At 39.7% G+C, this 27402-nt stretch overlaps 1 protein-coding gene across 1 annotated transcript in view; it reads left to right on the top strand.

Moving 5' to 3' along the window:
* LOC123503532 (ATP-dependent RNA helicase DHX8-like) overlaps positions 1-27402 on the top strand; it is a 258222-nt gene that overhangs the window by 24018 nt on the left and 206802 nt on the right. The window lies entirely within an intron of this gene.

Here is a 27402-nt window from a genome sequence, read left to right as displayed (position 1 = left end):
GTTTCTAATTGTCTTCTCTTAATGTTTCATTCTAATACTCGTCTACTTATACCTGTCAGGCAAAAATTAGAGACCTAAATGACACTCCTCCCTACTTGACTCCTGGCCACGTACTGTGTAGGCCATAGGGTGTGAGTCAGGCTGACACAATCACACAAGACATTTAAAAATGGCTTCCTGATGGGAAGGATATTTAATTATAAAAAAAAATAAACTATACCATCTGGTAATTTAGGGTCTGAAGATTTTGGAGATACAATAGTAATCCCAAAATCTTAAATTTCACAAAATTAAATAAATAAATCCTGCATCTCCCTAAAGTCTAAGTTTGATTTTTTTGGGGGATGAGGAATTCATATAAATCAGATATATATACAGGAATTGCCTGCGTACCCGGATTATAGCAGCCAAGGCCCTGATGGATACACAAAATACCCAGATACACGGAATTTCCTCTCCCAACCCCTTATAAATTGAGAAAAAACATGTACATAACCCAAATGGGTAAGAAAACAATGAATGAAAGCACATTAAATGTATAATCTGGAAAAAAAAAAAAAAATGGTGCATAAGCAGTACAAGTGGTGGTGGGATGTACACACAACAGTAAAGGGGGCATCACACTAGTACTTTTCCGTCACCTTTTTTTTTTTGCTTTTGTCAACTGTAAACAAACATGGCTGCCCCTTCACACCCCAGCCAGCTACTGCTATTTTTTTGTTGCTATTTTTAGCCTTTAATGCTCTTTACGAGAAACTTCAGACAGCTTTGTCCACTCATAAATGACAGAGCAGTTCATCTTGGCCATTTGCTACTTGGAAGTTCTGCCTTGGAGCTTCTCACAAAGAAATGTGAAACAACTGAACCACTTTTCGCTGCTAGGCTGGAACAGTATATACAGGCAATCCCCGCTTAGCGAAGGGATTACGTTCCTAAAAAAAACCCTTCGTTAAGCGAAACTTCGTTAAGCGAACTGATTATAACAAGTTTAACCCCCAACTTGAACTTCCATTGAGAGTAAACAAAGCGAGAGTGCATCATAGTACAGTGAAAGGTTTAATGAAAGTAAAAATTATGAAGTTAAACATTTAGGCAGTTTAATTTAAGTCGTTATAATGTACACTAATGTATGTATGTGCGTAACTTTATAATGTTGATGATCTTAAATTTACATTCCTGTGGAATGTAAACAAAGGGCGCATCATTGTATCACATACAAAACTTATGTACCACATTTCCACAAGGCTTTCCATTTTATCCATTGTAGTTCAGGTGGTTCTTTTAGCTTGCAAGGAAGGTACAGTCTCACCAGCCTTCTTAATAGAGTCTGCTGACTTGAAAATAGTAGAGACAGTAGATGGAGTCAAGATGGTGGTGAGCAATGCTATTTGTGTTCTCGCCTCGTGTCTGTGAATAATATCCAGCTTCACTTCGAGAGTAGGAGACTTCCTGGTCTTTTTAGCAATGCTAGGCGACATTGCAGGGCGTTTTGGTGGTAAATTGAGGAAGGGAAGACGAGCTGCTGCTGACACTGTTATTGTTTTGAACAGGGGCAGTGAGTGGTGCGCATGTTATCCACGATAGGCGCTCATGTAATCAAAAGCCTGTCAGCTTGTGTGATACGGTGGGCCTTTCAAACTTGGGAAAAATTACCTGGATAAAACTTCATTAAAGCGAGTTTCTTGTTCATTAAACGAGCAAATGGTAATAAAATGAAACCTTCGTTGTAGCGAAATTTCGTTGCGTGAACCTTCAGTAAGTAGGGGTTGCCTGTATATATGAATATATATATATATATATATATATATATATATATATATATATATATATATATATATATATATATACACTCAACCCTCGATTTGCCGGACTAAAATGGGGGAAGGCTTGTCCGGGAATGGCAAATGTCCGGCAATGGAAAATGTCCGGGGTTCTACCCCCTTGCCGGACTTTACCCTATACAGGTTGAACCCCGCTTTAACGGCACGCGATTTACCGGAATCCCGTGTTTAACGGCAAAAGTTTCCGGTGGGAACATAGTGTTGTCTTTAACGGCATTTCGGCACCTGCACCAGCTGTACCAGGAAGTTAGAAAATAAATCAGACGTTTTTGTTCAGAAAAACAAAACTGAGGAGAAGAAAGAGACTTTGCACCAGATGTGGAAGACAAGAGAAAGAAAAATAAAAGAAAGGCAGGATCAGGAAGAATAGAAGTGCACAGGTGCACAGGTTTAGCTACGCTTGGTTACTTTCTTTGGTGGGTTTTGGGTGGCATCGTTGTGAAGAAGAGGTGTATCCACGACAACACGTAAGCACAACACTCGTGTGTGTGCAGACTTGTTTACAGTCCAGTACTAGACGTGTATGTCCGCCCCGCTGCCATCTATAGTGCCCGATTTGCGAACTTTGTCTGGCGCGGTAGTTTGAAATCGGCTTGTCCCGGACTTTTTTTTTTTTTTTTTTTTTTTTCCCCACAGACTCTTGTCCGGCAAATCCGAAATCCGGCAAATGGAGGTCCGGCAAATCGAGGGTTGAGTGTATATATATATATATATATATATATATATATATATATATATATATATATATATATATATATATATATACATATATACATATATATACATACATACAAATATCTATTTATGAAGATGATATTAAGTTGAGATTATAGCATCATTCCAATTAGCAAGAAAAGTAATTTTATTATAAAAGTTTTGGTTAAAAACCATAAATCTTAATTTGACAAAAAATTGATTCTAGAAGAAAACGGTGTGTTCTGTCTGGCTCAAGATGACGGAAAGAATTGACGGAACAGTAAAAAACCAACGGAAATTGTTGAAGACGACGAAAAAAGTGATAGTGTGACGCCGCCTTTAGGGCACCGTCCGGTGGCCATGATATCGAAAAATCTGAAAAATATCGAAAATCCCCAAAACACCACCAGAGCATCCCCAAACATATGGCAACATAGTGATGGAGTATTTTGGGGATATACAGTATCCGCAAAAAGTATAGAGCGCTCCCCATTGAAATCGATGCTAAAAAGCGCTCTGAACTTGTTGCGTTTTCCACCGCTGTCAGGCATATGGTTATTATAATTTCACATTTGGCAACTCAGCAGGCTATCTGGCAGCACACTCAGCTTGTATTTTCCTGCCTCAGTGCTCATTAATCTCTTATGGAGGGAGTTTATGTTACATTTTCCTCCTGCCTTCTACCCCCTATTTTCGTTGTTACGCTTTGTGGCGCTGCAGTTTTAGGAGACATTCATCCTGATGGCTCCTACTAACCTTAGTGGAGAGGAAAAGGCTCATATTTTGGCCTGGAAGACTGAAAATGTGTCGACGAAAGAAATTTCAAAACGTACAGGGAGGGGTGAGAGCACCATCTGACATGTGGTCGCTACCTCTCGTGGTCTCCCACCCAATGTCGTACCACCTCGAAAACCTGTCTTTGAAAGGCCTAGAAAGACCTCTAAGTGTACTGACAACATCCTATGATGTGAAACGCTCAATAATCCAGAGATTACAGCAGGTGAACTCAAAAGAAGCCATCCGACTTTGCTGCAAGGAGTGTCAGAACGAACCATACAACATCGGTTGCAGAAGGAGCTTGGCCTATCCACGTACAAGCCTGCTGCCAAACCACTCCTCACACCATCAATGGTGAAGAAAAGACTTGCGTTTGCACGCAAATACAAAGACTGGACTGCTGAACAGTGGAGGAAAGTACTTTTCAGTGACGAAAGTACTTTCAAATGTGTAAGACCACGGCCAAGGAGGATCAGACATCCCAAGAATTCCATTCGTTGCTCTCCTCAGTACACCTGCAAAACAGTGAAGCATCCTGACAATGTGATGGTGTGGGGTTCATTTAGTGGTACAGGGGGTCGTGCAGGGTTGTTTTTCCTTCCGAAAAACGTGACAATGAGAGCTGACAACTATATCAAAGTACTAGATGACCATATGAAATTATGAAATTCATGGATGTGATTATTTTTTGCAGGATAATGCACCATATCACAAGGCAAAAAAAATGATGAAATGGTTGTCTGATCATAATGTTGAGCTTATCGAGTGGCCAGGTAACTCTCCTGACTTAAATCCAATTGAGAATTGTTGAAATTATATGAAAAATCGGCTCTCAACCTGCAACACATCATCTGCACCGCGGCTCTCCCATGAGATCTTGAAAATGTAGACCACAGAAATGGAGCTGGATTACTTCAGAAACCTATCTGATTCAATGCCAAAATGTCTACAAATGGTCATTAAAGCTAAAGGACAGATGACCAAGTACTAAAACATTAGTATTGCTTATTTTCATAACATTCTCATTATGTTTGTGTTTTTTTTCCTTTGAGCGGGAGGGGCGCTCTATACTTTTTGCGGATACTGTACTCTAAAATATGTGGGGTATTTAAACTTTAAAGGACCCCTGCCATGCCCACCGTAGCCCGGGACTTCCCCCCTCCCCACTCTCTGTACCATAGATGATGATAATAAGCACAGAAAAAGCCATGGAAAGTGGTTTCTTTGGTAAGGAAAGGTGGGCTCTGGCAACTCAGTACTATGGTGTACACAGGAACACACCCTCTCCCCTTCCATTTCAGTGTCCATGTGACTGCAATGGGAGGAGGATCGATTGAGTATCTCGCCTGTTATTTCACACCTTGCAAGCCACAATCCAGCCTATTTTACCTGCCTTTTTTGCCTTATAATGTCTAAACAAACGGTGCAAGTGGAAATTACAAGTTGTATCGACCATGCGTGGATGGGAGACACCCTCGCCTTCGAGGGACTAATAACTACAATCATTGTAGGGGGGGCCAGGTGCCATATGAGTCATACAGAATATTCTAAACATGCTTATAAAGCATATATGCACATGGTGATGTATGAGCACGAAATATCCAACCCAAATAAATATACAGGGTCAAAGAGGACCAAAATGACATCTCTGGGGTGTTTTGCCTTTTTCTCAGTTTCCATTTTTTATCATTCCGATCCTATCTTCTACATTTCTCAGCGGATTTTCAGTTTTGAAGTATCATTTTGAAGCTCAATGAAGCTGCTACATTTCCATCTCCTAGAATTTGGAATTTTGTTTTTTTTAAGTGCTGCAATACAATTTTATATAAAAAAAAAAAATCTATGAGATGGAAAGTTTTGTTATACCACATACTTCATATCCGTACTGGCAAAATTTAAATCTGTCCTCTGGTGACAAAGTTTATAGGAAAAATATTTTTTTTAAAAAGTAGATTTTTTGTTTTTCATGCAGTTATTTGTTGGTCGATTCGCTTGTAACTACTAAACTAACATTGTGTTATAAACATCTATCAGCGAAAAAAAAAAAATTAGCCACGTACCTCATTATTTTCAATTTTTCAAAAACCTCAGGACGGTCTCCTTAAGTGCTGCCGCCTAGTGGGATTGAGGGATCGCTCATGCGGTAGGTTTGAATATGCTTGGGGGCAGTTACGGATAGTGGCGATCTGGATACGTGGGCGATTACTTTAATTGCAAAATATGAACATGGTTTGTGTACCTGTGACTTGGCCCTGTGTGCTAACACTAGTAGTAACTGTAAAGTCAAACCATTGTTGGTGTATCATCCTGAGAACCCCAGGGCCTTTAAAGCACATAAAGTGTTAAAAAAGTAACTCCAGGTCATGTGGTGTGCCAATAGTAAGGCATGGATAACTCGTCAATTCCTTCTCCGTACTACATATACAAAGTTCTGTCACAGCGTTGGTAAGTACGAATGCATGTTTAACCCCTAAAGCTTCCATTCTAGTGGAACTTTCCCCATCATTTATTGAACTTATAATTATTTCCCAAATTGGATCCAGTAATTGCTCTTTACATTCTTTTAACATCCAGCCTGATACACCATCTGGCCCCATTGCTTTTCTGACTTCCAACTTATCCAGTAATCATCCAATATCCTCTTTGTGCACTGCAATCTCCTGTAATCCTTGGCAATCCAACGTCCTATTAGGTTCTGTGAAATCATCTGCAGTTTTGAAGCTCTCATTCATTATTTCACATATTTCCTTTCCTGTTTGGTATGTCTTCCCTTCTTTAATTATTTTTTTCAGTTGTTTCCATATTCTTTGTTTTGCTGTTTATAAACTTCTAGAAAAGTTTGGGTTCAACTTTGCTTTTATTCACTACATTTTTCTCAAAATTTCTTTCTTCCTCTCTCCTTACTCTAATGTATATTCATTTCTAGCATCTTTGTACTGCCGTCTGTTATAGTCATTTCCTTCTTTAAGAGTTTCTTCCATGCTTTATCTTTTGCCTTTTTTGTTCTTATGCATCTAGCATTGTACGAAGCATGTATTTTTTTTTCTGAACTCTATAAACAGGAACAAACTTTTTTATTTCTTCATTGTATTTCTGTAAAAATATATCATATTTCACTTGTACGGTCTTTCTGCACAAAATATTACACCACTCAATATCAGCAAAATAAATCCTTAATTTTTCAAAATCCGCTCCTGCATAATTTAATCTCTTCTTTATAGTCCTCTCTGTAACTTATCTCATCTTCCAACTGAATTTGCATCTCTAATGTCACATGATCACTTTTCCTCATTGGACTAAGGTATTGTATGATTGGAGGGGGCTCTGGCATCTTTCTGAAAACCAGGTCAAACAACGATGGTGTGCTTTGCTACCTCTATAATTAGGACCTTAATAACTAAAAACTAAATATTATTGTCCCTGGCACTACAGACTATGATAAATTCACTCAATCAGTGGGTGAAAGAATCAACATGGTACAAGGGGAAAGAAGAACCATCGTTGCTTGACCAAGTGTATTCACAAAGAAGCCTGAGCCCCCTTCCAGCATACAGTACAGGCAAGCCCTGCTTAACAAATCGGTTACATTCCTAAAAAAATGTTCGTCGTGCCAATTATAACAAGTTTGACCCCTGACTTGAACTTCTATTGAGAGTAAACAAAGTGAGAGTGCATCATAGTACAGTAAAAGGTTTAATGAAAGTAAAAATTATGAAGTTAAACATTTAAGCAGTTTAATTTAAGATTAAGTCATTATAATGTACACTAATGTATGTATGTAACAAGAACAGGAAATACGCTAGCTGGCAACCTGTAGAATGTAAACAAAGGGCGCATCATTGTACCGCTTGCAAAACTTATGTACCACATTTCCACAAGGCTTTTCATTTTATCCATTGCAGGGTCACGAGTTCAGGTGGTTCTTTTAGCTTGCAAGGAAGATACTGTCTCACCAGCCTTCTTAAAAGAGTCTGCTGACTTGAAAATAGTAGAGACAGTAGATGGAGTCAAGCCATGGTGGCGAGCTATGCTATTAGTTTTCTCGCCTCTCGTGTCTGTGAGTAATATCCAACTTCACTTCAAGAGTAAGAGACTTCCTTTTCTTCTTAGCAACGCTAGGCAACATTGTAGGGCTGGTTGTAGGGCATTTTGGTGGCATGTTGAGCGTGAGATGATGAGCTGGTGCTGGACCGTTTTTGTTTTGAACTAAGAGCGGGGAAGGGAAGGGGAGTGAGCGGTGCATATTTTGTCCATGAGAGGTGCTGGTGTATTCAAAAGCCTGTCAGCTTGCGTGATATGGCGGGGTTTTCAAACTTGGAAAAAATTACCTGGATAAGATTTCGTTAAAGTAGTAAAAAGAAACGTTCGTTGTAGCGAAATTTCAAATTTCGTTGTGTGAACGTTCGTTAAGCGGGGCTTGCCTGTACCTTAGTCCAGTGGAAAGCAGTGATCATGTAACATTAGAGTTGGAAATGCAGGAAGAGGATGAGATAAGGCACAGAGAAGATTACAAAAAAGAGAGATTAAATTATGCAAGTGCAGATTTTGAAAAGTTAAGAAAATTTTTTTGCTGATATTGAATGGAGTAATATTATAAATGGAATGACTATACAGGGGAAATATGAGATATTCCCACATAAATATAATGAAGGAGTGAAGAATTATGTACCTATCTATAGAGTAAGAAAAGTATATATGCTTGGTACAATACCATATGTATAGAAGTTAAAAAGGCAAAAGATGAAGCTTGGAGGAAACTCAGAAAGCAGAGAAATGAAAATAACAGATGGAAGTATAAGGATGCAAGAAATTATTATATTAGAGTAAGGAGAGAGGAAGAAAGAAACTTTGAGAAACATGCGGTGCAAAAAAGCGAAGATGAACCAAGCTTTTTTACAAATACAGGCAACCCCCGTTTAACGAAGATTCACACAACAAAATTTCGCTACAACGAAGGTTTCATTTTACTACCATCTACTCGTTTAACAAACACCAAACTCGCTTTAACGAAGTTTTATCCAGGTAATTTTTTCCAAATTTGAAAGCCCCACCGTATCATGCAAGCTGACAGGCTTTTGAATACATCAGGAGCTGCTGGTACTAAGGCCTGCCTCAGGAGAAATTCTGAGACACCTGGAGAATAAACATCAAGATCAAGCCATATAGGGAGCATAGCTGCTGTGGCGAGTGGACGTGTTGTGTGTGCGCTCCGTTTTTGGCTGTTGTTTTTATAGTTAGCGAGTGGTGTTTGTGCTTGGTGTATGTGTGTGGTGCTTTTGAGTGTTAGTGAAGTGAAAGTGTGTACTGCAAGTGTTAGATTAGAGTGAAATAGTGGTTAGAATCAGTGTTTGTGAGTTAAAAGTATTTTGGTAGAGTGAGGAAACTAGGCTTGTAACCGTCAAGTTGACCTTGAAAGAGGATTAGAGTTGACCTCACTTAGGCCCCCCACCAAAGCGGTTCCCCCACCCCGCCGTCACCAAGTATTTTTATATGTTTGTTTGTGAGTTAACAGATTGTAAATTAGTATGGCGGTAGCTACTGAGGTATATCAGAGTGTGATTGAGTGCGTTAAAGAGAGTGTTGAGGTGGGATTGGGCGAGTTTGTTGTGTGTGAGATGTGTGGGCATGACAGGAAGGTCGTTGACTTTTCTGAGTGTATGGTGTGTAGGCTCAAGAGCGAGAATTTAGTTCTTTCTCTTGAGCACCGAGAGGAAATGAGAAAGCTAAGTGAGGGGAAAAGTGCGAACGAAGTTCTCATCTTTGAGTTGAAGGAGGAGGTTAAGAGGCTTGGGAGGCAGTGGAAAAAATTAGGCAGGAGATCAGTGTTAGGCCGAAGGTTGGACCTTCTGCGGGCGACAGGGTGGCTTGGCCCTCTGTCGGGAAGAGCAGAGTGGGGAAGAGGGAGCAGGCGAGCCAGACTGGGAAAGATAGAAGTCAGGATGGGCAGAGATGGCAGGTTGCGAGGGAAGGAAAGCGGAGGCAGTTAGGGAGGATAGGACTAAACCTGTTGAGTGTGAAAATAGGTTCGGTTTGTTGGAGGGGGAGGGGGAGAGTGAGAGTGGAGTGAATGAGGTGGTTGTGGTGAGTGAAAGGAGAGAGAAGGGGGTAGAGGAGAGGAGGAGGAGGGTTGTGCCTAGCACACCTCAGGTGTGTGTGGTGGGTGACTCTCAGGTTAGGTACTTAGATAGCACTTTCTGTGGGAAAGACAGGGATAGGAGGACGAACGTGTGTATGCCTGGTGCAGGTGTGAAGGCAGTGAGTGAGGAGGTGCAGAAGAGGGTTGGGGGGATGGAGAGGGAGGGTGTAGTAGTTTTGCACGTAGGTGGGAACGATGTCAGAGCAGGTGGGTCGGAGGAGTTAGTGGCAAGATTTCGGAAATGTTAGGCAAGATAAGGGAGAGTGGTAGGAGGTGTGTAGTGTCAGGAATCTTGCCTCGTGTGTATGTTAGCAGGAATGGTTGTCTAGGGCCATTGGTGTGAATGATCGGGTAAAAGGGATGTGTAAGGATGTGGGTGTCAGCTTTGTGGATGTATGGGATAGGTTCTATGGGCGAAGGATTTGTATGCTAGGGATGGTGTGCATCTGAGTAGGAAGGGTGTGGATGTGCTGAGTGGATGTCTGGAGGGGAGTTGGGATGGAGTGTAGGGGTGAGGTAGCAAATGCATTCCAGAAGAAAGATGTTAGACATAAATTAGATAGGATAAACAGAGATAGTGAAAAGATTAGGAAAGATTTCCAGGTGCAAATAGGAGAGAATAAGATTAGGATTCCAAATAAGGAGACAGCATCTAGGAAGGTAGCAGGACTTAAATGTTTTTATGTAAATGCCAGGAGTCTTAGGAACAAGAAGGACGAGTTATCTAGTTATATAGTTGAGGAGGACTTAGATGTTGTATGTGTCACAGAGGCATGGGTAAATGAGGAAAAGTTTAGGAAAATAGGAAAGAATATGAAGTAGATGGATACATTATGTATTTACACCAGAGAATTGGTAGGATAGGTGGAGGAGTAGTTATTTATGTAAAAAATCCTTCATTTCCAGTCAGGTTAATGGTATTAAGGTAGATAACAGAGTAGAGTCCTTATGGCTGGATGTTAGAGTAAACAAAAGTAAGGTTATTAGAGTAGGAGCTTTTATAGACCACCTAACCAGTCAGCAGATGTAGACAACCTTATGGTAGATGAGATAAATAGGGGTGTACTAGTCAGACAATTATCTTAGGGATTTTAATCTTAAGTCAGTAAACTGGGAGAGGATGGTAGGAGATGCTAGTGAAAATAAGTTTATGGAAAGTTTTCAGGATAACTATTTAGTGCAGATGGTAGATAAACCTACTAGGGGAGGAAGGTTTTAGACATAGTACTAACAAATATTGAGCATTGTTTAAAGGAAGTTGAGGTAGGAGAGACTTTAGCAAACAGTGACCATCATATAATTAGATTTATCATTAATTCCAGTAGGGATAATATAGTGAATAAGACTAGAGTCCCAAACTATCAGAAAGGCAATTATGGTAGGTTACGTCAGTTATTAGGAGAGGTAAACTGGGAAGATAGTTTTGGAAATAAAACTGCACAGGAGATGTGGGATATTTTTAAGGTTGTAGTAAAGGGTATAGTGATGCAGTGTATCCCTTACAAAGATATAAGGCAGAGAAACAGGAAGCCATTATGGTGGACTCATGAGATAGGTAGCCAGATCAGAGAGAAGAAGAGGGCATATAGAGAGTTGCAGAAAAGTGGGAAGATGTAGATTTGATTAGGTACAGACAGGTCAGGGATGATTTGAGTAAGGTTATAAAAAAGTAAAAGGCAGGCAGAGATAAAACTAGCTAGAGCTGGGAGTAAAGATCCCAAAAATTATATAGTTATTACAAGGTCAGTGATAAAAGAAATAAGGATAGGATTGGACCACTCAGAAAAGATGGTGTAGTAGTGGATCAAAATGAAGACATAGTAGAATTATTGAATGAACAATTTTCTTCAGTATTTACTAGGAAAGAATAGGAAATCCTGTTACAAACAGTGCGACGAGTAGTTTAAGAGCTTTAGAAAATATTGATATAAAACCGGGAATTATTAGGAAATTTATTCTTGAACTAGACGATAGGAAAGCTAGTGGTCCTGATGAGCTACATGCCAGAGTACTTAGGGAGGGTGTAGACAGTATTTCTGAAGCACTTAAGTTAATCTTTGAAAGATCACTTAGGTTTGCTGAGATACCTCAGGACTGGAAGTTAGCTAATGTTACACCAATATTTAAAAAAGGTAGGAAGGATGATGCGAATAATTATAGACCGATCAGTTTAACTAGTATAGTATGTAAGATACTAGAGAAAATCATTAAGGGTAGTATTTGGGAGCATTTAAATGAGAATAGATTAATTAGAGATACCCAACATGGCTTTAGATCAGGGAGGTCCTGTCTTACAAATTTGCTCGATATCTTAGAATATATTACCAAGGAGTTAGATGATGGAAATAGCATAGATGTTATATATCTAGATTTTAGCAAGGCGTTTGATAAGGTACCGCATAGGAGGCTAGTGTACAAATTGAGACTACATGGGATAGGGGTAGGTTAGTTGATTGGATTAGTGAATGGCTTTCTGATAGGAAACAGAGAGTAGTATTAAATGGGGCAATGTCTGAGTGGAAGGAAGTGGTTAGTGGGTACCCCAAGGATCAGTGCTAGGACCTCTTCTTTTCTTGGTGTACATTAACGATTTAGATATAGGAATTAGTAGCAAAGTATCAAAGTTTGCAGATGATACTAAGATAGCATGTGCAGTACAGGGTGAAAAGGACAATTACAGAATACAACGAGACCTGGACAGGCTGATAGCATGGGCAGACAGGTGGCAGATGGAGTTTAATTCTAAAAGTGTCAGGTTATGCATTTAGGTAAAGACAACACAAACTTTAGCTATGAGATGGAGGGATGTTGGCTAGAGGCAGTAGAGGAGGAAAGGATTTAGGAGTAGTGATAGACAGGACTATGAAATTTTCAAAGCAATGTTTAGAAGCAAGAAATAGGGCAAATAGGATCCTGGGTTTTATAAATAGAAATGTTAGTTATAAAAGTAAGGAAGTGTGTGTAGCTTATATAATTCCTATGTTAGGCCCCATTTAGAGTATTGCATACAGGCCTGGTCACCCCATTATAGGCAGGATATCAACATGTTAGAAGCAGTTCAGAGAAGAGCAACTAGGATGATACCAGCATTAAAGCGCCTGGAGTATAGAGATAGATTAAAGGAATTAAACATGTTTTCATTTGAGAGGAGATGTATAAGAGGGATATGATAGAGTTATTTAAAATGTTCTCAGATACAAACTACATAGATGTGAGATCTTTCTTTACCTTAGAGGAGGGAAGTAGGACTAGAAATCATGGCAGGAAGATTAGAAAGCAAGGCTGCAGGTTAGATATAAGAAAATATTTTTTTAGTCATAGGGTGGTAGACTTCTGGAATGCATTGCCAGAGAGGGTTGTAAATAACACTAGTTTGACAATGTTTAAAAACAGATTAGATAAGCACTTAAATTTGTTAGATTTATAATTATGTATAGCGCTGCATGATAGTTTTTATAAGAAATTTACTATAGTTAAACAAGACCACAGATTGTAGAGGAATTCGCTGCAGGACTTAGCCCTGTTAATGGACCAAATATTTAGAATTAGTATATAATGTATTGTGTACTTATAAATGTATCTTTAAGTACTGATGACGAGATCGCTGTGCGACTGATACAGGATAACCTAGATGGGCCCTGGTGGCCCTTTGTTATCCTATTATTTATGTTATGTTATGTTATGTTATGTTAAGCCTCTCGTGGACAACACAGGCACTGCCTATGCAAAGGCCTGACTCAGAAGAAATTCTGCGTCACCTGTAGCATCAAGATCAAGATCACGCGCACCACTCACTCCCCAGTCAAAACATAACAGCGTCACCAGCAGCTCATCTTCCCTAGTTCAACTTACCATCAAAATGCCCTGCAATGTGGCCTACACATTCCTAAGAAGACCAGGAAGTGTCTTACTCTCGAAGTGAAAGTGGGTATTATTCACAGACATGAGGGAGGCTAGAAAACTAATAACATTGCTGGCCACCATCTTGACTCCATCTACTGTCTACTATTTTCAAGTCAGCAGACTCTATTAAGAAGGCTGGTGAGACCATATCTTCCTTGAAAGCTAAAAGAACCACCTGAACTCGTGACTCTACAATGGATAAAATGGAAAGCCTTGTGGAAATGTGGTACATAAGTTTTGTATATGGTACCATGATGCGCACTTTGTTTACATTCCACAGGTTGCTGGTTAGTGTCTTTCCCGTTTCACTCTTACTCCCTTCATAAAGTTAAGATCATCAACATTATAAAGTTACGTACTTACATAGATTAGTGTACATTATAATGACTTAAATTAAACTAGGTAAATGTTTAACTTCATAATTTTTACTTTCATTAAACCTTTTACTGTACTATGATGCACTCTCACTTTGCTTACTCTCAATGGAAGTTCAAATCAGGGGTTAAACTTGTTATAATCGGTTCGCTTAAAGAAGTTTCGCTTAATGAAGTATTTTTTAGGAACGTAACCCCTTCGTTAAGTGGGGGTTGACTGTATATAAATGGTAAGATGAAAATTAAGGAAACAATAGAAAAAAAATATTAAAGGAGAGAAGACATACCAAACAACAAAAGAAATGAGTGAAATAATGAATAAGAACTTAAAAACTGTGTTCACTGAAGAAGTGGATTTTGCAGAACCAAATAAGACATTGCATTGCCAAGGATTTCAGGAAATCATTGTGCACAAAGAAGATATTGGAATACTACTAGATAATTTGGATGTCAGGAAAGCAATGGGAGCCGAATGATGTATCAGGCTTGGTGCTATAAGAATGTAAAGAGCAGCTGCTATATCCAATTGGGGAAATAATTACAAGTTCATTAAAAGAAGAGTACCACTAGAATAGAAGAGAGCCAACATAATCCCAATATTCAAAGGAGATAAGTCAACTGAGCCATTAACTTAGAGACCAGTGTCACTTACAAGTGTTGTGTGGAAGATATATGTGAAATTGTTATTAAAGAAAATGGGTTAAATATCTGGAAGAAGAATATCAAACAGACAATTTTGGTTCAGGACAGCATGGTCATGTGTGTCAAACTTATAAGTTTCTACTCAAGAGTAATAGAAGGACTTGAGAGCAGAGATGGATGGGTGGACACAGTATACATGGACATAAAAAAGGCTTTTAATAAAGTCCCTCACAGCAGACTACTTTGGAAGTTAGAGAACATAGGAGCACTGAGAGGAACTTTATTAGATTGGATAAGAGATTATTTGAAAGACAGAGAAATGAGAACTATGATCAGAGATACATACTCATCTTGGGATAAAGTAACAAGAGGAGTGCCACAAGGGTCAGTTTTAGCCTCCATTATGTTCCAGGTAAATATAAATGACATACATAATGGGGTAAACAGTTATATTGATTTGATTGCTGATGATGCAAAATTGCTAAAAGTAATCAAAACGCAAGAGGACTGTTTGCTTCTGCAGGAAGATATAAACAAAATCTACGAGTGGATTAATAAGCGGAAATTAGAGTTCAATGCTGAGAAATGTCACATAATCGAATTAGGAAAGAGTAAGAAAAGTTGGTATGGAACTATCTGATGGGAGAGGAAGAAATAATAAAAGCTAAAGAGGAAAAAGATCTGGGAGTGATTATACAGGAAAATCTGAACCCTGAAAAACATATAAGTAAGATATTTGGATTAGCATATAAAGTGTTGACTAATATTAGAATGGTATTTAAATTCATGGACAAAGATATGATGAAAAATTATCATGAGCATGATGCATCCTAAGCTGGAATATGCAGCAGTAGTGTGGTCACCAAGGTCTAAAAAAGATATAAGATAATTAGAATGGATCCAGAAGATAGCTACAAAGATGGTGCTTGAACTAAAAGACCCAATATATGAAGAAAGGCTGAAGGAAATGGGACTGCTAACCTTACAAGATAGAAGAGAATAAGGAGACCTAATAACAATGTATAAATTAGTAATTGGCATTTAAAAAATAGAGAAGTAAGATCTGATGCTGGTGACAGAAGAAGCTAGAAGGACAAGAGAACATGTAAAGATAAGGATGAGGCAGTATGTGAAGGATTTTGGAAAATACAGTTTTCCACGTAAAACAGTGGAAAAGTGTAATGTACTGAATGATGAAGTTGTTATAGCACATAATGTGTATAACTAAAGAAAAATTGAATAAATGGAGACATGAAGACAGGACACTATGAGCCCTGGTCGAATCCTGTACAATATATTTAGGTAAATACACATGCACACTCAGCTTCTGTTTATCAGCATTTGTTTTGGTGAATGATACTCCATCAACTGCAGTTTCAGAAATGAATTGTGGTTGCAACAGTCACTGACTAACCTTGAGAAGGGTTGGTGACATCCTCCCTCCCAACCCGTCTCTCTCTCTCTCTCTCTCTCTCTCTCTCTCTCTCTCTCTCTCTCTCTCTCTCTCTCTCTCTCTCTCTCTCTCTCTCTCTCTCTCTCTCTCTCTCTCTCTCTCTCTCTCTCTCTCTCTCTCTCTCTCTCTCTCTCTGTCTCTCTGTCTGTCTGTCTGTCTGTCTGTCTGTCTCTCTGTCTCTCTCTCTCTCTCTCTCTCTCTCTCTCTCTCTCTCTCTCTCTCTCTCTCTCTCTCTCTCTCTCTCTCTCTCTCTCTCTCTCTGTCTGTCTGTCTGTCTGTCTCTGTCTGTCTGTCTCTCTCTCTCTCTCTCTCTCTCTCTCTCTCTCTCTCTCTCTCTCTCTCTCTCTCTCTCTCTCTCTCTCTCTCTCTCTCTCTCTCTCTCTCTCTCTCTCTCTCTCTCTCTCTCTCTCTCTCTCTCTCTCTCTCTCTCTCTCTCTCTCTCTCTCTCTCTCTCTCTCTCTCTCTCTCTCTCTCTCTCTCTCTCTCTCTCTCTCTCTCTCTCTCTCCTCCTTTTGGGCATTTGAATTTGATGTAAAAGTAGGAACTTTTGCACTTTCATGTCAAGAAAATGCAAACTCAGATATATGAAATTATATGCAAAACAGGAAAAGAAAAAACCCCCCCACATATTACAAGTATTGTGGATTTCTATAATTGGAATCTGGCAACTCTTATTAGCAATGGGATTCACGTGACTTGACCGACAAACACAGTCCTGTAGAGGCAACCGTGGGTGACACACTAGCGCATTGCTCAAGGGGAATAGGCTACGTGAGGAGGTTTATGAACGTTGCTGTGAGGGTTGGTCTCTGTCTCCCAGATCACTATCAGAATCACTGCTAGAGTCTTCACTTTCTTCTGTCTCAATAAAAAAAATCACTGTCATCATTATCACTGTTTTCAATGTCATTACCTAGTAACACAGATATAATATCACTCGGAGTACAGTTTCCTCCCTCACGGGGGTTGCCAGATGTTGCCTCGAAATGGGAAAAGATGACCTATTGTGAGGGAACATGTTTCAAGTTTTCAAATGATGACGAGGTCGCTGTGCGACTGATACAGGATAACCTAGGTGGCCCTTTGTTATCCTATTATTTATGTTATGCTATGTTAAGGCTCAAGGAGGTGAGCAAGAAAAGATGCCAGATACCTCCACTTGCCCCAGGACCAATAGTGAGGGGGAGAGATTCAAAGGTTTAGCGCAGAAAAAATCATGATTCAGGGAACGATCCCCCGCCTCTCCGCACGCGACGCTACAATCGTCCCGAAACGATCACTGTACTTTAAGGGTTAAGGGTGCAAATCCTTATTTAAAGTGGAACTGCGAATGTTTGAACAAGTGTATTATTCCAATCTGCGGTTCAACTTGGGTAGATAAGTCAGTGTGGCTGCGATAGTGTCAGCTGGAGCCGCAGTGTCCATTGTCTATAGTCCTCCTCCTCCAACAATGTGGATTGGGTGCGGCTTGTTGGGGAATTCCCGCTGTACAGTGGTGAATCATGTCTCATAGCCAGTGATGCAGCAGAGTTCTAATAGTAGTAAAACTTTAACAAATATGGTCAGCAAATATACATACGCATTTAGCCTTAGTATTACAACGTATGAGAGAGCAGTAAACTTATTATTGATAATATATTCATAAGCCTGGCAAGAAACGTGGCATACATATTTTACAGTGTTGCTAAAAAAAATAATATACGTATAAAGAGGTTTCCTTGCAGTTTGGGATGGGTAAATAGTTCCATAGTTATAATTAGATTATATCGTGAAGGAAAGTACTTTAAAATAAGCTGACATAAGTAAGAAAAAAACTACATTCAAATCTTCACGGCAGCAACACCAATCACGCCCGCCATCCATACAGGTGATGAGAGGTCAGCTGCGGTGTCCTTGACCAGGAAGAAAGAGGGGAGGAAGAGGAGGGATAAGAGAGAGGAGGAAGAGGAGAGAAAGCCAACGAGGGATTAAAGGTATGGCAGCGCTGTCCTCCCGCTATTTCTCATGGGGGCCGCACCCAATCCACATTGTTGGAGGAGCAGGACTATAGTGTCTCAGTGTGTGCTGTTGAGTGATTATTTACAGTGTTGTTTACAGTAGATGTCATATATTAGAAGACCCAGACACTAGTTAGGGACTTTACATGAATTCTCATGTTTCCATTGTATTGTCATTTTATTCACTAAAAACTTGGGGATACTTGGTTATCAATGGTACAGGTATGTATATATAATTTTTTTTTAACCCATGTGGTATGTTGGGGACCAGCCCAGAATGCATCCCCCCTATTTCCATTATTTCTTATGGGAAAATTACATTCGCTTAATGAATTTCCGCTCTACGAACAGCTTTGACACCCCCTATCCTGTTCGTTAACCTTTTCTGTGCGCAAATAGGTTTTTGGGTCATGTCTGTGAGACGCAAATTCGGCCGAAAAATCGAGGTTTGCAAAAATGGAAAAAATCAATATTCTCATGCATAATAGAGTGTTACGCATCTACTGTAAAAAATTTATGTCTCTACTCACCCTGGAAAGTGGTGCAATAATGATGGGAAGTTGGTTTTCTGGTGGTACGTTGTGCGCTGTTGAGTATTGCCATCGTAGCGGGTGGTTATTTTCCACCGCAACTTTTGCAGGTGTTATCACTAGATTACACAGAATTTTCTGCCTGATTTGAACTGCAGTTGCTCAGAACTAGTCCAGAATGTGCTAAGGTAATTATTTTTCACACCAGTGCATACATTATGCCCACACAAATAATATAAAAATACGTTTTCATTGTGTTTTCTTGATGTACATACTATCATGAGCGAGGATATGCATGCCCATATTTGGTAATATACGAAATACTCAATATACTACCAATAAACGAATAATATCTGGCATATCTGCTCTAACAACAAGATTTGATCATTACTGTTGTTATTTCTGTAAATAAATGCACAAATAGCCACTATAGTCTGACCGGGCTTAATTTACGGCTATGGTGGGGCGAGGGGAGCTCTACAGTGTTGCCACGTTTCCAAAAAATGCGATGTGAAATGGAAGTTATTGGTGTACAAGGCATCGCAAATACCATCAATTCAGATGTATAAAATTTCGACTTGTGTATATAGATGGCTGAATCAACAGTAACCATCATATGCATAAAAAAAAAAAAAAACTAAATAGTACCATACAAATATGGCATACATATTCAACAGTGTTGCTGATATCAACTGTAGTAACTTATAATGGTACTTAGCGTATGTTTAGGGTGTGTAATATTATCAGCGTTACAGATATAAGATAATGAGCATGGAGAAAAGAAATAATCTATTATCCAAAGTAAAAAAAAAAGAATAGTAGAAGTCTTGTGAGTGGCGGCAATACTGATGAACCCAGCCTGGCTAGGCCAAATAGCCTCACCTTGTAGTACCAGATGTTGCTATAATTATAAGATAAAATGCTCACATTTACTGGCTTTTACAGTAATTTCAAGGGTGAGGCATAATCGCATTCATAGTTCGTAAGCCAAGCTAATGTGTAGTTTCTATTTTAACAAAAGAGTAGGTATATGCCAATACCTAGGTGAAAAAAAAAGCATTATTCACTTGCGAGCAGCAACTCTTCCACACCCAGCTGGTGGCCTTGACATTTCTGGTGGCGACGTGACTGACCTCGTGCCACTCATATATATTATATATATATATATATATATATATATATATATATATATATATATATATATATATATATATATATATACATACAATTATAAATTACTTACTAAAGAATCAAAGGTAAGCAGAGAGAGAGAGAGAGAGAGAGAGAGATTAACAGAACAACAGTAGTGAAAACGTGGCAACACTGTACAGAGACGCTCGCCCCCCCACGGCCATAAATTAAGTTGTGAAAAAAGGGGCATCTGATACTCTACTGCCATTGTGACTATATTTTTCTTACCCAGCAACTGATGGCGCATCCCGTGAGTCGAGGGAGGAAGGGAGAATATCATCTGGGACCACGATCGTGGACAGGAGGCATTTCCCTCAAAGCCACGATTGTGGTCCGGAGCACTGAAAGGGTTAAGCAGAGTATTGCTGTAACAATATTTTCTGTTTATTTCTTTTGCACAGTATTTTACATTTATATATATATATATATATATATATATATATATATATATATATATATATATATATATATATATATATATACATATATATACACAGTAAGGTCCCGGGTTACGTCGGTCATGAGTTACGTCAGACTCGCACTTACGTCAGTCCACTATAAGGCAATTTAAGATTTAAAAAATTGAAAATTTATAAACCGTAAAGCGTGGGGTTTATTGTTATTGTTGGCCGCCAGGCGTCACTAGTGGTTATCCGCCACACCGCCCACCTCACGCTTGAATACAATAATACTCTATGTACCTCAGTTCCACCACACCGTTGCCCCTGGCAAGAGTGTTCCTACATCTGCGTTTGCTATCTTAGTATCTTGCTCAATGGCACCAAAAAGAAAACTCCTGAGTGATAGCAGTGATGCTAAGAAAAGGAAAACCATTACGCTACAAGAAAAAGTGGACATAATTAAAAGACATGAGAAGAGAGGCAACAGTTGTGTATAAGGGAGTGAAGAAGAAAATGGGAAGCCCGTTACCATGACAACGGGGAGGTTGACGACCTTGAGGGCTCACGCACCTATCACAACAATAACAACTCAGGAGCCTTCGTCTGGGCCACACGACACTTGCAGGTCACTTGCACCGTTTGCGCCTGTCTGCTGATCCCTATTGCCCTTTCCTATTGCATTTCCTGCTTCGCTGCCCACGCTTCTACTCCCACTGCACTGCACTACGCTCCCAGCTCTCCACCCTGGACGTCACAACATTCGACCTGCCTACCCTCCTGGCGGCCTCAGGCGTCCACCCCTCTGGCAACCTGCAGTCCTTCGCGTTTGCGGCCCTAATCAACAACAAAAACAAGCTTGTGTTTCATATTCCTACATACAGGCAACCCCGTTTAAGTTACGTTCTAAAAACACTTCGTTAGCGAAACTTCGTTAAGCGAACCGATTATAACAAGTTTAACCCCTGATTTGAACTTCCATTGAGAGTAAGCAAAGTGAGAGTGCATCATAGTACAGTAAAAGGTTTAATGAAAGTAAAAATTATGAAGTTAAACATTTAGGTAGTTTAATTTAAGTCATTATAATGTACACTAATGTATATATGTACGTAACTTTATAATGTTGATGATCTTAACTTTATGAAGGGAGGGAGAGTGAAACAGGAAATACACTAACCGGCAACCTGTGGAATGTAAACAAAGTGCGCATCATGGTACTGCATACAAAACTTATGTACCATATTTCCACAAGGCTTTCCATTTTATCCATTGTAGAGTCACGAGTTCTGGTGGTTCTTTTAACTTGCAAGGAAGATGAGGTCTCACTAGCCTTCTTAATAGAGTTTCTTGACTTGAAAATAGTAGACAGTAGATGGAGTCAAGCCATGGTGGGAAGCAATGTTATTAGTTTTCTGGCCTATCTCTTGTCTGTGAATAATACCCAGCTTCACTTGAGTAAGACACTTCCTGGTCTTCTTAGGAACGTTAGGCCACATTGCAGGGGTTTTTGGTGGTAAGTTGAACTAAGGAAGATGAGCTGCTGGTGACGCTGTTATGTTTTGACTGGGCAGTGAGTGGTGCGTGTGATCTTGATCTTGATGCTAAAGGTGACACAGAATTTCTTCTGAGTCAGGCCTTTGTATCGGCAGAGCCTGTGTTGTCCACGAGAGGCTTGATCTTGATCTTTATTCTACAGGTGTCTCAGGATTTCTCCTGAGGCAGGCCTTAGTACCAGCAGCTCCTGATGTATTCAAAAGCCTGTCAGCTTGCATGATACAGTGGGGCTTTCAAATTTAGAAAAAAACTACCTGGATAAGACTTCGTTAAAGCGAGTTTGGTGTTCGTTAAACGAGCAGATGGTAGTAAAATTAAACCTTCGTTATAACAAAATTTCGTTGTGTGAACCTGCGTTAAACGGGGGTTGCCTGTACTTGTAAATAATATAACAATATAACCTTTTACTTATATAACGCTTCTACTCCTACCGCACTCCACAAAGCTCCCAGCTGTCCTGCCCTGGGCGTCACAACATTCGACCTGCCCACCATCCGGGCGGCCTCAGGCCGCCCCTCTCGGCAACCTGCAGTCCTTCGCGTTCGTGGCCCTAATCAATATATTCCTACATAGTTGTAAGTAATATAACAATATAACCTTTTACTTACCTGAAAACCATAAAAAATGATTGGTTGAAAACTCGATAATATGCTTTGAAAGTATAAAAACTCGAGTTACGTACTTACGTCATGTTTCAGGAACGTAACTCTGACGTAACTCGGGACCTTACTGTATATATATATATATATATATATATATATATATATATATATATATATATATATATATATATATATATATATATATATATATATATATACAGGCAACCCCCGTTTAACGAAGGTTCACGCAACGAAATTTCGCTACAACGAAGGTTTCATTTTACTACCAGCTGCTCATTTAATGAACACCAGACTCGCTTTAACGAAGTTTTATCCAGGTAATTTTTTTCCAAATTTGAAAGCCCCACCATATCACGCAAGCTGACAGGCTTTTGAATACACCAGGAGCTGCTGGTATTAAGGCCTGCCTCAGGAAAAATCCTGGGACCCCTATAGAATAAAGATCAAGATCAAGATCAAGCATCTCGTGGACAACACGCGCAACATTCACTCCCCTGTCAAAACATAACAGTGTCAGCAGCAGCTTGTCTTCCCTAGCTCAACTTACCACCAAAATGCCCTGCAATTGGCCTAGTATTCGTAAGAAGACCAGGAAGTCTCTTACTCTCCAAGTGAAGCTAGATATTATTCACAAACACGAGAGAGGCCGGAAAACTATAGCAGTGCTGGCCACTATCTTGACTCCATATTATACTGTCTCTATTTTCAAGTCAGGAGACTCTATTAAGAAGGCTGGTGAGACTGTATCTTCCTTGCAAGCTAAAAGAACCACCTGAACTCGTGACTCTACAATGGATAAAATGGAAAGCCTTGTGGAAATGTGGTACATAAGTTTTGTATGCAGTACAATGATGCGCACTTTGTTTACATTCCACAAGTTGCCGGTTAGTGTCTTTCCCGTTTCACTCTTCCTCCCTTCATAAAGTTAAGATCATCAACATTATAAAGTTACATACATACATACATTAGTGTACATTATAATGACTTAAAATTTAACTACCTAAATGTTTAACCTCATAATTTTTACTTTCATTAAACCTTTTACTGTACTATGATGCACTCTCGCTTTGCTTACTCTCAATGGAAGCTCAAATCAGGGGTTAAACTTGTTATAATCGGTTCGCTTAACGAAGTTTAACGAAGTGTTTTTAGAACGTAACCTTCGTTAAACGGGGTTGCCTGTATATATATATATATATATATATATATATATATATATATATATATATATATATATATATATATATATATATATATATATATATATATATATATATATATATATATATATATATATATATATATATATATATATATATATATATATATATATATATATATATATATGACTATTTTCAAATATTTTCATGTCTGTAGGGGTGACTTTCAACATGCTGGAACACATCCCCTATTATTACATGTTATAATGGGTTTGGTATACGGTAATTTCAATTTTGATAAGGTTTTCAGGAACGCATATGTACCGTTTAACAAGGACTTACTGTACTGTATTTGATGGCACATAAGACACACCTTTTTCTCCAAAATAAGTCTCAAGAAGTGGACTTGCATCCTGTGAGGCCAAGACTCAATATTGAGGCAGTGGTTGGTGGTCAGTCTATGGCAACAGAGGCTATAAAATCAAATCCCAGATATCTTCACACATGTAAACAAAATGATGATTGGTACTGCACTACAAAACAACTCTTTCTTTAAAGGTAACAATATGTAATAGATCATACGGGTAATTCACATAAAATGGCACCAGTCAGGAAGAATTTCTATACATCATATGAACCAAAACAAAACTTGCAATTGGCAGTCTTGATCTTGACAAAGGCAAGACTGACTGCATTCTTTACAGTGTTACTCCTTAAGGTAAGACACACTTTCACACAATTAAAATTGCACTATCATTTAACATTCTTACTTTACATACATGGAAAAAAAATTATGAAAAAAGAAAAATGATGACAATTAGGCCTGTAGTCTCTCACAGTCAGTGCTGACGCCATATGCCAGGTACATGTTTACATCTCACAACAAGATTGGTACTGGAGGAGGTAGTAGACACCTACCGAAACAATAACTTACTCCCAGTGAGATCTAATAGCACTAGTTCAGGAGGTGCTGTGAACCTTCCATTAAAGCTAGTTGTGGTCTCGTTGAACGTTTCCCTTTGTGTCTCACAACTCAAGGGGGTAGTAACAGCCTACCCTCTAAAGACAGCTCTCCTTCTTAACACAAAACTACATGCACTTACCACACATACACCCTTCACTCCAAATCAAAATTTAAAAGAAAAATGGGACCCAAAATAAACAACGCCTCGGAGTCCCTCTCTGGGGAGGGAACCAAAAATGTCCCCAGGTCGGACACCTCTCTTGTTGAAGACCACAAATGCCTTGACACCTCCCTCAACTTTTTCTACATTAACTTCTGCAACATTCGCAGTCTTAGATCTAATTTTCAATCTGTGGAACACCACCTCTCCTCTACTAAACCTCATCTTCTTTTCCTCACCGAAACACAGCTATCTGAGGCAACTGACAGTAGCCCTTCTCTGTTCCCTCCTACTTTCTCTATTCTCATTTTCATTCCAAAGCTGGATGTTGCGTCTATGTATGCAACGACTTAACTTGCTCTCGTGCCCACGCTCTTGAGTCTTCGAATTTTCCACCATCTGGCTACGACTTAACAGTCACTCTCAAACTAAATTCATCTGTGCTGTTTATCTCTCCCCTAACTCTTCTGACTATAGTAATTTCTTCGACTACTTAACTTCTAAAGTGGAGCACATTCTGTCCCTCTACCCTTTTGCTGAGATTTCCATTCTTGGAGATTTCAATGTTCACCACCAGCTTTGGCTTTCCTCTCCCTTCACTGACCACCCTGGTGAACTAGCCTTCAACTTTGCTATCCTCCATGACCTAGAGCAACTGGTGCAACACCCTACTCGTATTCCTGACCGTCTTGGAGACACACCCAACATTCTTGATCTCTTCCTCACCTCTAACCCTTCTGCTTATGCTGTCACCCTTTCATCTCCGTTGGGCTCCTCCGATCACAATCTCATTTCTGTATCTTGTCCTATTTTTCCAATCCCTCCAGGATCCCCAAAGCGAAGGTGCCTCTGGCGTTTTGCCTCTGCCAGTTGGGGGACCTGAGGAGGTATTATGCTGATTTTCCTGGAATGATTATTGCTTCCGTGTCAGAGACCCATCTCTTTGTGCTGAACGCATAACAGGTGTTAGTATCTGGCATGTTTAACTCAGCCTGTTCTCTGCAAAAGGTACTTGAGCCTTCCATCTCCTGAATCTCATGCACTTTATATCTCTGCCGGAATCATGCCAAGTCTGTTCTTCAACTTGCCAAACACTCTTTCATAAATAGGAAATGTCAAAATCTTTCAAACTCAAACTCTCCTCGTGACTTCTGGCATCTAGCCAAAAACATCTCAAATAACTTCACTTCTTCATCTTTCCTCCTTTATTTCATCCTGATGGCACCACTGCCATCTCTTCTGTCTCTAAAGCTGAACTCTTTTCTCAAACCTTTGCTCACAACTCCACCTTGGACGATTCTGGGCTTGTCCTCCTCTCCTCCTCCCTCTGACTATTTCATGTCTACAATCAAAATTCTTCGTAATGATGTTTTCCATGCCCTTGCTGGCCTAAACCCTCAGAAGGCTTATGGACCTGATGGGGTCCCTCCTATTGTTCTCAAAAACTGTGCTTCTGTGCTTGCACCTTGCCTGGCCAAACTCTTCCAACTTTGTCTATCGACTTCTACCTTTCCTTCCTGCTGGAAGTTCGCCTACATTCAGCCTGTTCCTAAAAGGGTGACCGTTCTAACCCCTCAAACTACCGTCCTATAGCTTTAATCTCTTGCTTGTCTAAAGTTTTTGAATCTATCCTGAATAGGAAGATTCTCAAACATCTGTCACTTCACAATCTTCTGTCTGATCGCCAGTATGGCTTCCGTCAAGGTCGCTCTACTGGTGATCTTCTGGCTTTCCTTACTGAGTCTTGGTCATCCTCTTTTAGAGATTTCGGTGAAACTTTTGCTGTTGCGTTAGACATATCAAAAGCTTTTGATAGAGTCTGGCATAAAGCTTTGATTTCAAAACTGCCCTCATACGGCTTCTATCCTTCTCTCTGCAACTTTATCTCAAGTTTCCTTTCCGATCACTCTATTGCTGCTGTGGTAGACGGCTACTGTTCTTCTCCTAAACCTATTAATAGTGGTGTTCCTCAGGGTTCTGTCCTGTCACCCACTCTCTTTCTATTATTCATTAATGACCTTCTTAACCAAACTTCTTGCCCTATCCACTCCTACGCTGATGATACCACCCTACATCTTTCCACGTTCTTTCAGAGACGTCCAACCCTTCAGGAAATTAACAGATCACGCGGGACGCCACGGAACGCCTGACTTCCGATCTTTCTAAAATTTCCGATTGGGGCAGAGAAAATCTAGTAGTTTTCAATGCCTCAAAACTCAATTCCTCCATCTATCAACTCGACACAACCTTCCAGACAACTATCCCTCTTCTTCAATGACACTCAACTGTCTCTCTTCCACAATGAATATCCTCGGTCTGTCCTTTGCTCATAATCTTAACTGGAAACTTCACATCTCATCTCTTGCTAAAACAGCTTCTATGAAATTAGGTGTTCTGAGGCGTCTCCGCCAGTTTTTCTCGCCCCTCCAACTGCTTACTCTGTATAAGGGCCTTATCCGTCCCTGTATGGAGTACTCTTCGCATGTTTGGGGGGGTTCCAGTCACACATCTTTGCTTGATAGGGTGGAATCGAAAGCTCTTTGTCTCATCAATTCCCCTCCTCTGACTAACTGTCTTCAGTCTCTTTCTCACCGCCGAAATGTTGCATCCCTTTCTATATTTTATCGCTATTTTCATGGTAACTGTTCTACTGATCTTGCTAACTGCATGCCTCCCCTCCTCCTTTGGCCACGCTGCACAAGGCTTTCTTCTTCCTCTCATCCCTATTCTGTCCAACTGTCTAATGCAAGAGTTAACCAGTATGCTCAATCATTCATCACTTTCACTGGTAAACTCTGGAACTTCCTCCCTGCATCTGTATTTCCGAATTCCTTCAACTTGTCTTCTTTTAAGAGGGAGGTATTGAGGCATTTGCTCCCTTAATTCTGGCTGACGGTTTTGGCACTTTTTTTACTCTTTGGAGAGCCAGCGCTCAAGTGGGCTTTTTTCTAACTTTCTTTTTTTTTTTGCCCTTGGCTGGCCCTCTTCCCTACGTAAAAAAAA

Source organism: Portunus trituberculatus, chromosome 14 (genome assembly GCF_017591435.1).
Source record: "Portunus trituberculatus isolate SZX2019 chromosome 14, ASM1759143v1, whole genome shotgun sequence".
Classification (NCBI taxonomy): domain Eukaryota; kingdom Metazoa; phylum Arthropoda; class Malacostraca; order Decapoda; family Portunidae; genus Portunus; species Portunus trituberculatus.
The sequence above is the reverse complement of the archived record's forward strand: the minus strand, read 5'-3'. Positions and strand labels throughout refer to the sequence as shown.